We start from the raw sequence: 13,975 nt of genomic DNA on the forward strand, positions 1-13,975 counted from the left end.
TAGGAGGAATTCTCCAAGTGATAGCCCAGTGACCTTGTATTACCTGAGGTGTATGTTCCTAGAAAGAACATTATTGTGGTGCTGAGGCTTTTGACCAGAAATGCAAGAGCATCTGTTGTGTGCCACCTGCAAAGAAAAATAGTAGGTGTGAAGGCAAGTAAAAAAAAAAAAAAATGACAACAGCTTTTCAGCTTCTTTGAAATCTGCTTTTTAAAAATCTGATTTCTAGTTTATCCAGTAAAAATCAGTGTATTTTGTGTCTTTGGTTTTTGCTGAGGTGTTGTGTTTCAGGCTGAAGCTTAGTTTTCAGTCTAAAAAGGGTCTTGTTCACCCCCAGAGTTTCTGCACCATGCTCTTAAAGGAGAGCTTGGTCCAATTAAGTTTCCAGAATGAAGCTTCCGCAAGATTAAAATAAACCTAAAAATACTAAGTTGTAATTACTAGAAGCTTTGCTCATGATAGTGAATTACATTTCAGTATTTGAAATATGAAGTGGTGCCTTTTTTCCTTAGGTAGGTGTAAGTGAAAGTGTATCAGTCTTGTCCAGAAAAATTACATGCATTGTGGTTTTGTAGGTTTTGTAGGGAGGTTTAGATAGGGTATTAGGAAAAGGTATTTCATCCAGAGGGTGGTTGGGCACTCAACAAGCTCCCCAGGGAAGGTGTCACAGCACCAGCCTGACAGAGTTCAAGAAGGATTCGGACAAGGCTCTCAGGCACATGTTGCGATTCTTGGGGTGTCCTGTGCAGGCCCAGGAATTGGGCTCAAGGATCCTAATAGTCTCCTTCCAACTTAGGATATTCTATGAACCTTGCTGCACCGAGTTCTGGTTAGCTGGTAGAGTGGACAATTACTTTAGAATTGGTAGATCTGATGTCTGAATCTACTACTGGGATGGTGATTAAAAAACTTACTGCATGATGTTTTCTCTATAGTTCTCAGGCTAAGTAGAAAATAAATCACTTCTTACCTCCACTTACCTATTTGCTTACTTCATTAGGAGCCATAGACAGTGGGCTGTACCGAATGTGTTATCTGTCCTTTCTGAGATCTTCTTTCCCAAGGTGATAATTGTAAGTGCTATCAGGATGCACACATGCATTGTCACAGTCTGGATTTGTCTTGTGCTTTTCTCTGTCATGTAATCCTACCTGATTTACACACTGATTTCAGTCGTGCTGAAATTTGGCAGCCTAGGGTGTGGTGGTGACATAGTAATGCAAAACCTGCATACGGACCCAAGAAATGCTTCTGTCAGCAAGGATGCAGTAGGTTATTTTTGCATAATCTCATGTAGGTTTGGCTAGAATGCCTAAAGGAAGGTAGGTCTGAACTGGTATCAAGTGAGAACTAGTAGTGCTATACATTAACGTTAAATGTTTATAGGTGTGCCAGTCTTCCAGCTAAGACATTATTTTCCAGGTCCCTCAGGTTTCTTCCCTCTCCTGTGACTGACTTTTCCACTGCTCCCCGGCCTTATGAATGTCCTTCTTCTTTCCAGTACCTGAAAGATTGCTTATTCATCATGTTAGTCTCTGATGTCATACATGATCTGTCATGCATGTGCCTTTGCTACATTAGTACATGGTTGTAGGCTAGAGTAGAAAAGAAAATAGGGAAGGGTGGCAGAGGAAGCAAGTGCTTAAGTTTATCAATCCTTTTTAACAGTTGTAAAGTAAAAATGGTCTAATAACACAAGTGCAGGGCTTAAAGAAAGCAGATAAATAGTAGTGATGCTAATCAAAGCACAAAATTTTCAGTGCCAAGTCTAGTGGGAGCAGAGGTGCTTGAATATTTATGCAGCAGGTTCTGCCCTCCCTTTCCCAGTCTTGTACTACCTATGGTTCTGCTGTTGTAGCAGCATGATGGTCAAGTGCTTAGAATATCTCATGGCTCTTGACAACATCCAACAGCCACCATATGAGCTGCAGCTAGCTGAAGGTGAATCTGGAGGTGGTGTGTGAACAGTTCAGATGCCATTAGGATTTTTGGTGTCAGAAAGCTTTAATGCAGATGGCTCAGCTGGTCATGAAGTTCATGTGTAACGCTGTGGTCAGCTCATGCCAAGGATGGACTTGGCATTTGCCCAGAAAATCCTTTATGGTAATTCTGAGGTCTTTGTGGTACCCCCCTCAGCCTCCTGTTGACTGGAGTGGTAGTAGGGGTTGCAGGCAGCTGTGGAGCAGCACAACCCATTGTCAACAACCAGCAGAGACTGAACCACTGGAACTGAGCTGTGCACAGGGCTGCTTCCCAAGGCCTGTCTACTCTGGCACTCTTAGTCTGGCAGAGCTTACTCAAGGCTAAAATTTGCAGTTCTGTATATGGATGCCAGTATTGTTCATTCCGGCTATCACTGCTTAGGAAGGCAAAATACCATCCATAATGACAGCTGCAGATGGCAGAGTGACTGGGACAGTACACGTGGAGCATTTACTGTTACAAAGCAATCCAAATAGTTTCTTCAGTCACAGTCCAACATACTTAACACTGTCAACCATGAAGTACCATATACACTAGCAAAAAAAGTAGGCTACATCTGCAGGATGTGTTGTATAGAGACCTAAAAGTAGTTTAAGGTAACAGATGGCAATTCTCGGTTTGTTATATAAAATTATTTGTAAACGTCAGGAAAAAGATAGAAATAGAATTAATTCAGTCAAAAATTCCTGCAGGTTTAAAGAACATATTGAGATTATATCTGATGTATAATAGGAGTGTTTGACAGCAAAATTATTGCAGAGTACCCAGTGTTTTGAAACTAATCCTAAATGGTAGAAGAGGAGGGTTCTCTCTTAATCTCCTTTGGAATTCGTTGATTGGGAAAAGGCTGTGCTGCTTTTACCTTCAAAGTCAACACCAGTGTGGGTCACCACACTTTAGGGTTCAATCATGATGTTTGAAATCCCAAAGTTCTCAGACTAAGCCAAGATATCAAGGACTGAGGTCATTTTACCATCTTTACTGACTGAGCTAGTCCTAGCCATTACTCAAAATACCAAAGACTTCACTCCTTTTACCCCTTTGTGCTTTTGTTTCTCCTTCTTTTCTAGTCTTCTGATTTTTTCCTTTCTGCTAATCAAGTTTCATTTCATTAGCCAAAAACTTGCCTTCTGCAACCTTGTGACCAGGTACAAAGCAGTGTCTGATAAGCTAAGTTAGTACCTACAGAAAGTGTGCTAAAAGCTAGCATAGGGTTTCTCAGCAGTGGTGCATGAGCAACATATATTCAGTCTCTTAAAAATAAAAATTCTGCTGTTATGAGAAAAGAGAATGTATTGAGAACAAGACTGTTTCATGGCAGTTGTTTTATGAAATGCATTTTTTAAGAACATAGAGTAATTAATTACTTTGAAGTTATGACTTTGTGAATTTTATTCTTCTGAGTCATTTCTTGAAAGCCCACTTGTCTACCTGTGCCCATCAGTGCAGATGATAGAAGGTGATGCAACACCAGCCACAAGAAATGACTATGAATCTATGAATGCAATGATGGTAGCAATAGTAACAGTACAGATGAAACATATTTCCACTAAAAGGCTAAAATTTAAGTTAAATGACTCTGACTGTATTTACCGCTGATGATAATTAGCAATTTAGTTCCTTTCCATAGGAAGGCGGCTGAGAGCAGGAAGTAGAGTATTCAGCATTTTTCTGTTACACATATACATTCCACTTCCTTCATCTCATCTACAAGACTGTTTTTATGCACATATATTCTGTACCACTTTTATGCCTGTCAGTAATAGCTGTAATCCAACAGACAGTTCTTTGAATATGAGGTGGAGTCAGCACCTTTAACCTAAAGATAAGTCAGGCTGATCATACATCTTGGATCTCTCAAATTCTTACTTTGCTACTCCCCAACCAGTTGTGTACTGCAGCATCATGCATTTGCACACAAGCAACTGATGATTTATATTCTCTCCAGCAAAATTCCTGGTGACCCTCTCTCTCTTAAGTCTATGGATGGCAACAAAGTTTTCAGTGTGGGAGCAAAATGGAGCTTCACAAAGGACTTTCCTTATGGTCCTGCAGCTTTAAAACTCTACTTGGAGGCTTTCTCTTACCTCTGCATTTATAAGCAATATGCTGTACACCTGATTGATAATTAACAGCTTTTTCTTTTTGAAGACCAAATCATGATGGAAGTTACTGGGCCTGATCCTTTCTCCAGGAGATCTCAGGTAATGTTAAAACTTCTGGTAAACAAACAACCCCGCACCCCACTACTATCCTAATTCAGTTCCATAAGCTTCTTTACAGCAATTTTCTTAGCATTGAGGTGAACATAAGCACAATGTTCACTTCAGCTGCCACAGTTAGTTCTGGTCTTTTGCAGGCAGAGCAGCGTAGCTCCAGCCTGCTGTCCCAGACAGATTTGTTTTGAGTTTCTGTGGCTCCTCTGCTGCCGGTGCTGTGCCTGCTGTGGTGGTGGCTGGTGTCCCACAGTGGCATTTCCCTGTACCTCTGTGGTGTTGGGTGGGCTCACACCAGGCTCATATGCTCATGGTGGAGGGTGTCACCAAGCTCACGCTGCTTCCTCCCTCCAAACACTTCCTCGTGTCTGTGGTCCTCCACACATCACCACATGCAGTGCTTTTAGTTTGTGATTTGAATTCTCATGGATAGCTTATGCATTTCTGTGGGCAGAATACTTAGCTGTAAGATGTGCGGTGTTTTGACTGGAGGATTGCAGAGAGGTGCTCCTGAATCCTGTTCTGTGTATGCTGTGCACTCCTTAGGCAGAACCAGGCTTTTCCTGGTCATGCCACATAATCTGAGCCCAGCAAACCCCCAAGCAGTGTCCTTTCTTAACTTGTGGGTAGTTGCAAGACACTTGCAACACCAGTTTTTGTTGGGTTTTGTTTGCAACTATATAAGAATGGCTTTAATCACAGCCTTGGGCAGTCAGTGATTTCCTTCTAGTGTTTTCCAAGAGAAGTCTGCTTCTGGTCTTTGTTTTGGGGACCATAAGCAGGAGTGGAAGTGGGTTGATCCAGAGCTGGGGAGATCAAATAGCATCAAAGGAAGGGAATGTCTCTTTCCCCATCTTAGTGGTAAACACATTGGCACTTGAGCACATTTGTCTGCAGATTGTTCTTGCAGTAATTAAAGACACCTGTTCATGAAAATGTTTCTCAGAAGTTCAAAGAAATGAAGGATGATCATGTAGGGCTCATCAGTTATTAGCATTTTTTTCAAAGGTCCTGTCCTCTTATTATCTGTCTCTTTTTAAGCAGAAATATTTTTGTGAATGTGGTAACTGAGATTTTTTTCTTAACCAAAAAAACCCAACAACCTAAGTGAATCTGTATATTCTAGATTCTAGTCCTGTACTGCTAGTGCTTCAGCAGTAAACGTCACATCATAGTTTAGATCCTGAGATGCCAATTAAGCCTTCCTTAAGAATATTAAACAAGAGAAGTCTGAGATGAACAGTACTCCAGAATATCATGTGGACTATAGCTTGTAAAATAGAATGTCTTTAAGGTTGTTATTTTTGTGATGAAAAATATTTGTGCTTTTAAACTAACCTATAACATTGATTTACATCTATGTGTTGTGCCATTGTGAATTAGTTCATGGTAAATTAAGGGACAGGAAAAAAAAGAAGACAGACCATTTGCTAAGAAGTAGTCATTTCTTCCAAAGTGTTTGTAATGTCTGTGCTGTTGAGTACAGTTATTTGTAATTTTCCAGAAGCAAATTTGAGCCCATCCAGAATAGGATTTAAGTGGGAAGAAATACATAGCATTATTTTGGGATGAACAAAGATGCAGGTTAGTGCTCTGAAGATTTATTTTCTTTTTCAGGGGATTTATGTCACAGGTAAAAACAGTGTGAGAAAACATTTTAGTGTGCTACTCATTGATTATTTTTTTTCCCCTGTAGATTTGAATTTAGGCAAACTAATACTGCACAGAATTTGTAAAATTCCTCTGAAGTCTCTATAGTGTGCTACAAGGAACAACACAAGATTGATGGCAGCACAAGAAGATGGGAAGAAAATGCTCAAGCTGACATAGAACTCTGTGTATTCTTCAGGCCTCAAACATAGGCTTCAGCTTTGTTTTATTTGTATGGGATGAGGGTTGGTTTTATGGGTACCATTGGTCCCTCAAACCTTTTAGTGAGATTTATTGTGTTTGTGCATGTATTCTTCAATGTCTTGACAATATGTATGAGATTTTTGTGGAAGCTCTACATACATCATAATTTATTCTATTGTCCTAGTCTTTTCATTTCTTAAAATTACTGTTATTATTTCATATTTTGAAGGGCTGAAATGCTGTTTTCTGTTTTTTTCCCCTGTTGTATGGAGATTAAGTGGACTATCTTAGTTTTAGGTCAGATAGCATATCACCAGGACAGCAAAATGACTGTAAGCATTCGTCCCCCATGGATGAAATCCCAAACTGCAGCATTTCTATCTCTCACCTTGAAAAAACGATTACTGAGATCTTTGTAGATGGGCTTTAAAGCTGGGCATAATCCAGTGGTGAATGAAATGCATAGCCATACAAATCAGTGACATTTAACTCCACCACAAGTCAGTTCAGGTGGTAGGAGAAATTGGTGGTAAGAACTGTTTTCAGCCCATTTTCCTGCTTTGCGCTCCTAAACACACACCTCCTGTGTGATTTCTGTGCAGGTGCACACACTTGTGCAAACACACTTTATTCTGTATTCAAATTTTCTAGTTCAAGTAAACTTTTAAAGCACTTTAATTTCATTCCATGCTCCTCTTAAAAACAGTTGTTATTTCTGGAGAGAGAGAGTAGTCAACTTTTCCTTTGCCTTTCATCCTTTCTCCTTTAATTTGTATGAAGAAATTCTATCACTCAGTTGTGACGTTTCAGCAGTGGATGCTACACTGATTTTAACCTAAAGCATATTCTTCTGAAGTAAAGCGTAGATATATTTACTTGTCGACAGATATGCTCTATAACTTCCATAAAGAGCACTGAATGATAAAAATAGTAAAATATGTGAAGCATTTAGGTGTTTCTGAAATCTAGCCTTAAAGAGAGCAAGAGTCAGCAATTCCTTGTGCCAATCTCTTTTATCTCTTGCAAAGCTATTTCTCATTTACTGTTTTGCTTAGCAATTCCATTTCACAGTGTGCTTTAGATTCCCAACAATAGAAAAAAGAATTACTTAAGAAAAAACAACTTGCAAATCCAAAACCAAGCATCTGTTTCTGCATAGTTCTAAACGAACCCTACCATTTCTTAACTAATGAGAATCTTTTCCATGTGGAATAAATTCTTAGTTCTTAGCAGCATTAGTAATGCTTAAAAAAAGTATTTAAAATGGTTTGGGTGCCAACTGCCTTTGATTGTCTCAGTAAGACACTCAAACAGAGCTTCTGCTCTAAATTAATAAGGCCAATCACAGCCACAAAAAGCCCAGAATGACCAATCATTCTTCTGGTGTCCTCACTATCTTTACTGAGATCAGATAAATCACTTTCAAGCTGTTAAATCCATGATCATAAATTAGGGCTCTGTTTTTACAGCACCTTGTGGGAAATTCTCATGGTTAAATTAATCTAACAGCTGCAGCAATGAGCACCTCCCATAAGATCATGTGAAAAGTTCTCCCCCTATACACCATCTTTTTTTAAAAAGGAGGAAAAGGACCGAATTATTTGTTTTTACCTAGCACACAAAATGGAATCCCTTCTTCTATCGCTGCTAATTCATGTTTCAATTGTACCCAGCTGTTTAAATTGCCCTGTGCAGAGATTGCCTTGATCCCCAGGTGCTGGTACTCCATCTGTGCTGCTCTGAGAGACTACTTATAGCTGAAGTCAGGCTGTAGTGACTGCTGGGATGGAAAACTCATTTCTCAGCCTGGCTTTTATTTACACTCATATTAAAGATCCTTTCACTCATGTTGGAGTGGCAGCTAGTGGCTGCAGTAAGCACTTGGCATTGAGCCAAGCAGTGACATTATCATGTCGATGAAAGATAGGCTGCTTCCATTTTAGCCTTTCACTGTTCCCTTCTTTCCATCTCTATTTGCATGAAGAAGGATGATTATTGAAAGAGATTGGGGGACAAAAGGATGAGAGAATCCTTGTCAAGTAAGCTTTTCAAGGGATAAACCAATGATTTGTGACCAATTTTGAAAAATCTTATTAATTTCCTACTCCTTTCTCTTAATTGCTGTTAGAGTTTATTCTCACATGAAGCAACAGAGTTGCTCATGCTCTGCTCGCATCGTTCCCCAGCTGCTACCCCTGTGAACATGACCCTGGATATGTCTGCAATGTTAAGGTTTCTACTTCATCCCCAATGCAGGTCACACAGAGCCACAGTAACACCCTCAAAGCATTTTTCTCCTACAAATATGCCTCTTGGAAATTAATCACCTCCTTGGGAGCAAGCAGCTCGTTGCACACAGCATGTTATGTTAATGGGTAGGGCAAGGGGAGAGTGTCTGGGGGAGGCTGGCAGGCAATCATCACACTATGGCCCTAGATGCATTTAAAAAACCCAATAACTATTTCTCCAGAAACCTCAGCACATTTGTTTTTAAGAGCAATACCAGATTGGTAAAAGCAACACAATCCACCTCAGCTGTTGCAAGAAAGTAACCAACATTGTTAAGTGCCAACTATAGCCCAGTACAACAAAGAGGAGACCCACAAAACCTCAAGTCTATCTACCAAGCTTTATTTGTGAGACAGCCCATGACCTGAAGTGCAGCAGCTGTGCAGGTTCTTGACTGAAGGCAAAACTATGCTTTTCTCTCTTTGCCTGTTTCCCGAGCAGAAAGAGAGATAAGTCCTTCTATTTTCCATTTTCCTGAATAGAGAAGCAGTGGCTCTACTGAGAGGTTTACAAGGGTTGGTGTTCATGCTCTTGAGCCTTTTTATAGGTGGTTCCTTTACAAAAGGAAAGGAAAGGAAAAAAAAAAAAAAGGAGGCTATATCATGAGGGATTTATCCCTTTACTTAGATGTTCAAGTCATCTGTTGTTTAGCCATTACTTAACCTTGCAGATCCTCACGAGGTGTAGGCTCAACTCATCACCAGGAGGCTGTTGGTTGTCAGGGGCAGATGCTTCACTGGCCCAAGTTCTCTGACAGCCATAGTCTGCTGCATTCTCAGTAGTTGTAGAGAGATGCAGCTTTTTAGTACAAAGGTAGCTGTTGAATCCTCCAAAGAATGAACAAAATCAAGTTGTTCCCAGTTCAATTTTTAAAACTCAATTTTGCCTCCACTGAGTATGAGGTGCCTGGAGAAATGGGTATCTTATTAGTTGCTGCTTAAAGTTATTAATTTTTCCTGTATGTACATATATATGTGTGTGTGTGTATAACTACATATATAAATAATTATGTATGTTCAATTTTTATATTCTACAAAAGGTTATTTATTAGAACTAAGTCTGTGCCATATAGCTTGGTTAGCCTCAGGACTCCAGGTTTGTTGGGTGTTTTTTCCTCATTTTCTAATTGACTTAATACCTAAGTCCCCAGCTTCCAGCTTTCCTAATGAAGCCAGCACCACTGAAACCCTGCAGGAGCAGAAAAGAATGACTGGGATATTTTTTATAACAATAAATATATATTTTCTTTTTTTTTTTTGGCACTAAACAGATACTCCGTAAAACATCCTTCTTAAAAAATGTAACCACAGTAAAATTTACCATCTCGGCATTATGTTTTACATTTTTCCCATTCACAGAATACTTATAAATCTGGATGTGAAACTGAGTCTGAAAGTTATGTTTTGGTTCTTCTCTGGTTCATTTAAACTGCTTCTATGCTGGTGCTCAAGCAGAGGAGTAAGAATGATGTTCCAGATCTTTCAGCATATTGTAAGTTCCCAGATGTAAAATTCAATTGCATGAATGCTGGCAAAAAACAAGCACTAAGAGGGGGCACAAAGACCAGCAAAGTAACTTTCTTTTTTTTAATTGGGAGCATACTGAACACAATCCTCAGGAAATGCAGCCATAAGAATTTTGTATTAGGAGCTTGTTCATGGAGTACCTTGATCTCAGCTATCAATGAGATGCAGTTGACATTTGGCAGACAAAGTTCTAGGGAGAGCTGGCGGATGTTAAGAAATAAGACATTTGGTGCAATTAGCTGTGGTACAAACACAGGAATGAAAGTAAACAGGCACAACATGGGGACAAGAGGATTTTTCAGAATTGAGGCCTAAATAGCTCATGGCTGCAGGAATCCCCTGCTCTTTGTACATTCTTTGGCAATCCCTCCTTTAAATAACTGGTTTGTCTGCTTCTAGATCTTGGATAACTGCAACTGGGTTTGGCTTCTCCCTGTCTCCTCTTGTCCATCCCAGTACTGCACTGTACCCTGATACTGCTGCCTCAGCCCACATCTGAGACAAAGGGCTGCAGGATTAAAAATTAAACTAATACACATTTAAGATATCTGGATGGGCAGGGTCAGTCTAAATACTGAACAGACTGAAATGACTGCTTTTACATCCTTGAGCTTTATTGAACATTATACTGGGCAGAGAAATGGTCTCTATTTAGGAACAATTTGTGCTATTTCATAATGTGACTGCCTAGCCTTCCACAATAACTCTCGTGGGAAAGCGGGATCTTTCCTTGCAGTTTTACTGATGGATATCTTGCAGAATTTCCATATCCTTAAGTCTTACCCTTTTAAATCAAAACCAGCAAAATTTCAGGTTTCTTTGCTTAGTCCCCAAAAAGTTGTAGCAATTACAGAAATACACAATGACTATCATATGAGAAGCTAAATGCTCCATCTGTGTCACAACCTTTCCCAGACAGCCCTTATTTTGCCAAGGAGAAGTAGTTTTCCTGGAGAATAACTGAGCCAAAGAACTGGGGTAGCAATGGTCCAAAAAGCTGAGCCTTCTAAAACCAACTTAAAAAGCATTAAAGTTTCCCCTTTCAAACTGGAGAAATAAAATATTACAGGCATGTAAGTTTTAATTTAAACGTAATGAGCAATGTTAGGATAATGAAGAAACCATTTCCTTTTCTATGAGTCTTCCCTTTAGCTACCAGCATTCCTGCATTGCTGGTGATGCTCTTGCTGTCAGCACCTGCAGGAAGCAAGTGGTGGGAGGAGGTGGATGGCCAGGGACTCAGCAGCTCATCTCAAACAGCAGTTAACGACTCCAAATGTTTTAAATCTGAGAGGGGTGCAGTAAGAAGAGGAAAGGAAAGAAAAATACCACTCCATAGCATAAACAGAAGATGCTATGGACAGATGGAAGATGCTCTGTTGGAGTCCAGTCTGTTGGGAAAGTCCTTGAATTACCACAGACAAGAACACCCAACCAAGAGACTTGTAGATCTAGGGATGACTGAGAAGCTCACAGAAAACACCAAACCACTACAGCTGGTTCTGTGCTATCTTGACAGAGGAACACTGTGAGGGATTGATTTCTGTCGCTTAAGGGAATAAATGCTTGTGCTCAAGATGAGAGATACTTTGACTCTTTTGAGGCCAAGAAATTATGCACTGAAACACATAAGAAAAATAATGTTATTCTAATATTGGGTGGCCTCAAATTCATGAAGGTTCAGAGATCTTATCTGTCTACATATCTAAATAATCAATCTTAAATTAACTATACTAAAGATCTAATTAGTTCTTCTGCTGCGGCTACCTCTCTTCCCCCCTTTACATTTTGTGGCAGTGTCATGGACTATTGCTAGAGCTTCAAATTTATGATTAAAGATTCTTAAGTTATTTAGAGTCTCCAAATAATGTATTTACCTGTAGACACATTTTGTCTACCTTCATCTAGCTCCTTTGTAACAATTTCACCCTCAAAGCACCATTTCCTCTGAAATTATTTTAACATCCCAAAAAAGTTATGGCATCCTTTGTTTTGCAAAATGGTGGATTAAAAAAAAAAATCCTTCCTCCTAACAAGAACAGGATGTGCAAAAACCTTGATTTATATAAGCCTTCCTGGAAAGCATGAGAGAAACTCTGGAATCAGTAAAAACCACTATGTAAAAGCATAAAGAAATCAACTTTCTGCTCTACCAGGATATATTAAGACAAAATTTTAGGCTTTCATTTTACAGAAACTGTACAAAATACAATAAATTACTGGGATTGTTCCCTTATGTCACTTTAGTTAACTGGGCACATTCAGTAGGATGCATGAATGAATTATTTGGCAAAGTACTGACTTACTGCCTACATGAATTACAGAAACCGCTGTCCTAATTTGAAGAGTTGTATGGTTCACCTAAAAAAATTTAAACTAAGAAGCCTTACTTGATCTACAAGCTTACAGAATTTAGGGCATAGGAAATGCAAAAGGATGATGTGGAATGAGGTCCTTTAGGTTCAGTTAGTGTGCAACAGTTCCTTGTCACTGCATGCTACCAACACTTATTATTCAGCTGACACCAGCAAGCCAAGCAAAGCTGTGCTGAAGTTTTAGTTGCACAGCAATTTTAAATTTGACACTGAGGTCAGACTGCAGTAATAAACTGTAAGACTTAAGGGGAGAGTAGTGAAGCAAGAGTGAAAGAAAATAACACATTGCCTCTCTCTGCACTCTCCATTGTGCTTAGTGGATACAATGGACATATGCAACACTTCAAAAACCGAAGCAGCACTAGAACAGATGTTTTCAGTTCTCTTTTACTAAGCATGATATGAAATAGGAAGCAAGAGAACCACTTGTGCTACAATGCAGTATTTCAAAATATAATGAGTAGATACATGCCCAGCTCTCATTCTCTTGCTGGCAACCCAGGTGGGCACTGTCCTGTGCCCTGGGCTGTGCTGGTACAGGGCAATGCTAGTGTGGGTTCCTGCATCTTCAGTATCTGCAAAAATACCTTTAGTTACTAAATAACCATGATAGCTTGCTTCAGCGGCATCTATAAATTCACCCTTACTCGAACATAAACTCAGAGCAGAATTTCAGACAGTGATTTCTAAGGAACTGAGGATGAGGGAAAACTTACTCCAACTATGTTGTCATTTCCAAAATTACATCCAATGCCTCGGAGAGCACTGGACCACTTTGCATAGCTCTTCACTGAGTCAGACCATGACAACTGGCAGTCTGAGTGATGAATCATGATCTGATGGTAGCACAAAGCTCTCACAGCTACCCGACAGCTGAACTCTTCCAGATCAACCCATCCACTAATGCACCTCAAAGGAATTGACTTCACTAACTCAAGAGTCAGAACTTTTGTCAGTGAATCACCAGTTCCCTTGTAAAGCAGAGTGTGCTACTTGTCCACATTGCACAATTAGTAATACACATAAAGAAACTCGGGGAATGTTCATGACAAAGGCAGAATAAAAATGATTATACATCTAGATGGATTATATAATATATAATTTAAAATTTTATTTTAAAACTTTGCACATACACTTCTTCAGTATCCTCCTCTTTCGTTCATTGCACTGAAAAGTTTCAAAAAACACAAAATATATCCTTTTACTAAACATTTTTTGTTCTTAGGTTACAAAAAGATTAACATTTCACAGTCACAAAGCAGAAGTACATTGGTCCAAAACATCTTCCTCCAGCAGGTCGTCCTTTCTTCAGGACATAAAAACCCTGGACAGTTGTACAGATCTCAAGATATTAAGATGAAGTGCCCATTGAAGGAAAGATAATTGTGGCAGGTATTAAAAAAAAATCAAAATTAGACACCTATGAAAGAACACCAACAGTAATGGATTAAAAAAAAAAAGAAAACAGAATGAGCATGGAGGTGGAGAAGGTTATCTTCCTTCAAGTACCTCACAGTTCGAAATACAGCAGCACAGTTACAGCATCGTTTGGTCACTCTTTGACAGCCACATCACTGAGTCTTCATCTAAGACACATGGAGGAAAACACATACCTAAAATGTCCAGGAAGAACAACAGTTCCACACAGTTTAACATTCATGTTTGATGGAAAAATGCTGAAAGTATTAGTACATAAAATGTAAAATAAAAGGAAAATACCAAGGCTGGAAGA

The sequence above is a fragment of the Sturnus vulgaris genome, chromosome 5 (assembly GCF_052056855.1).
Source record: "Sturnus vulgaris isolate bStuVul1 chromosome 5, bStuVul1.hap1, whole genome shotgun sequence".
NCBI lineage: Eukaryota > Metazoa > Chordata > Aves > Passeriformes > Sturnidae > Sturnus > Sturnus vulgaris.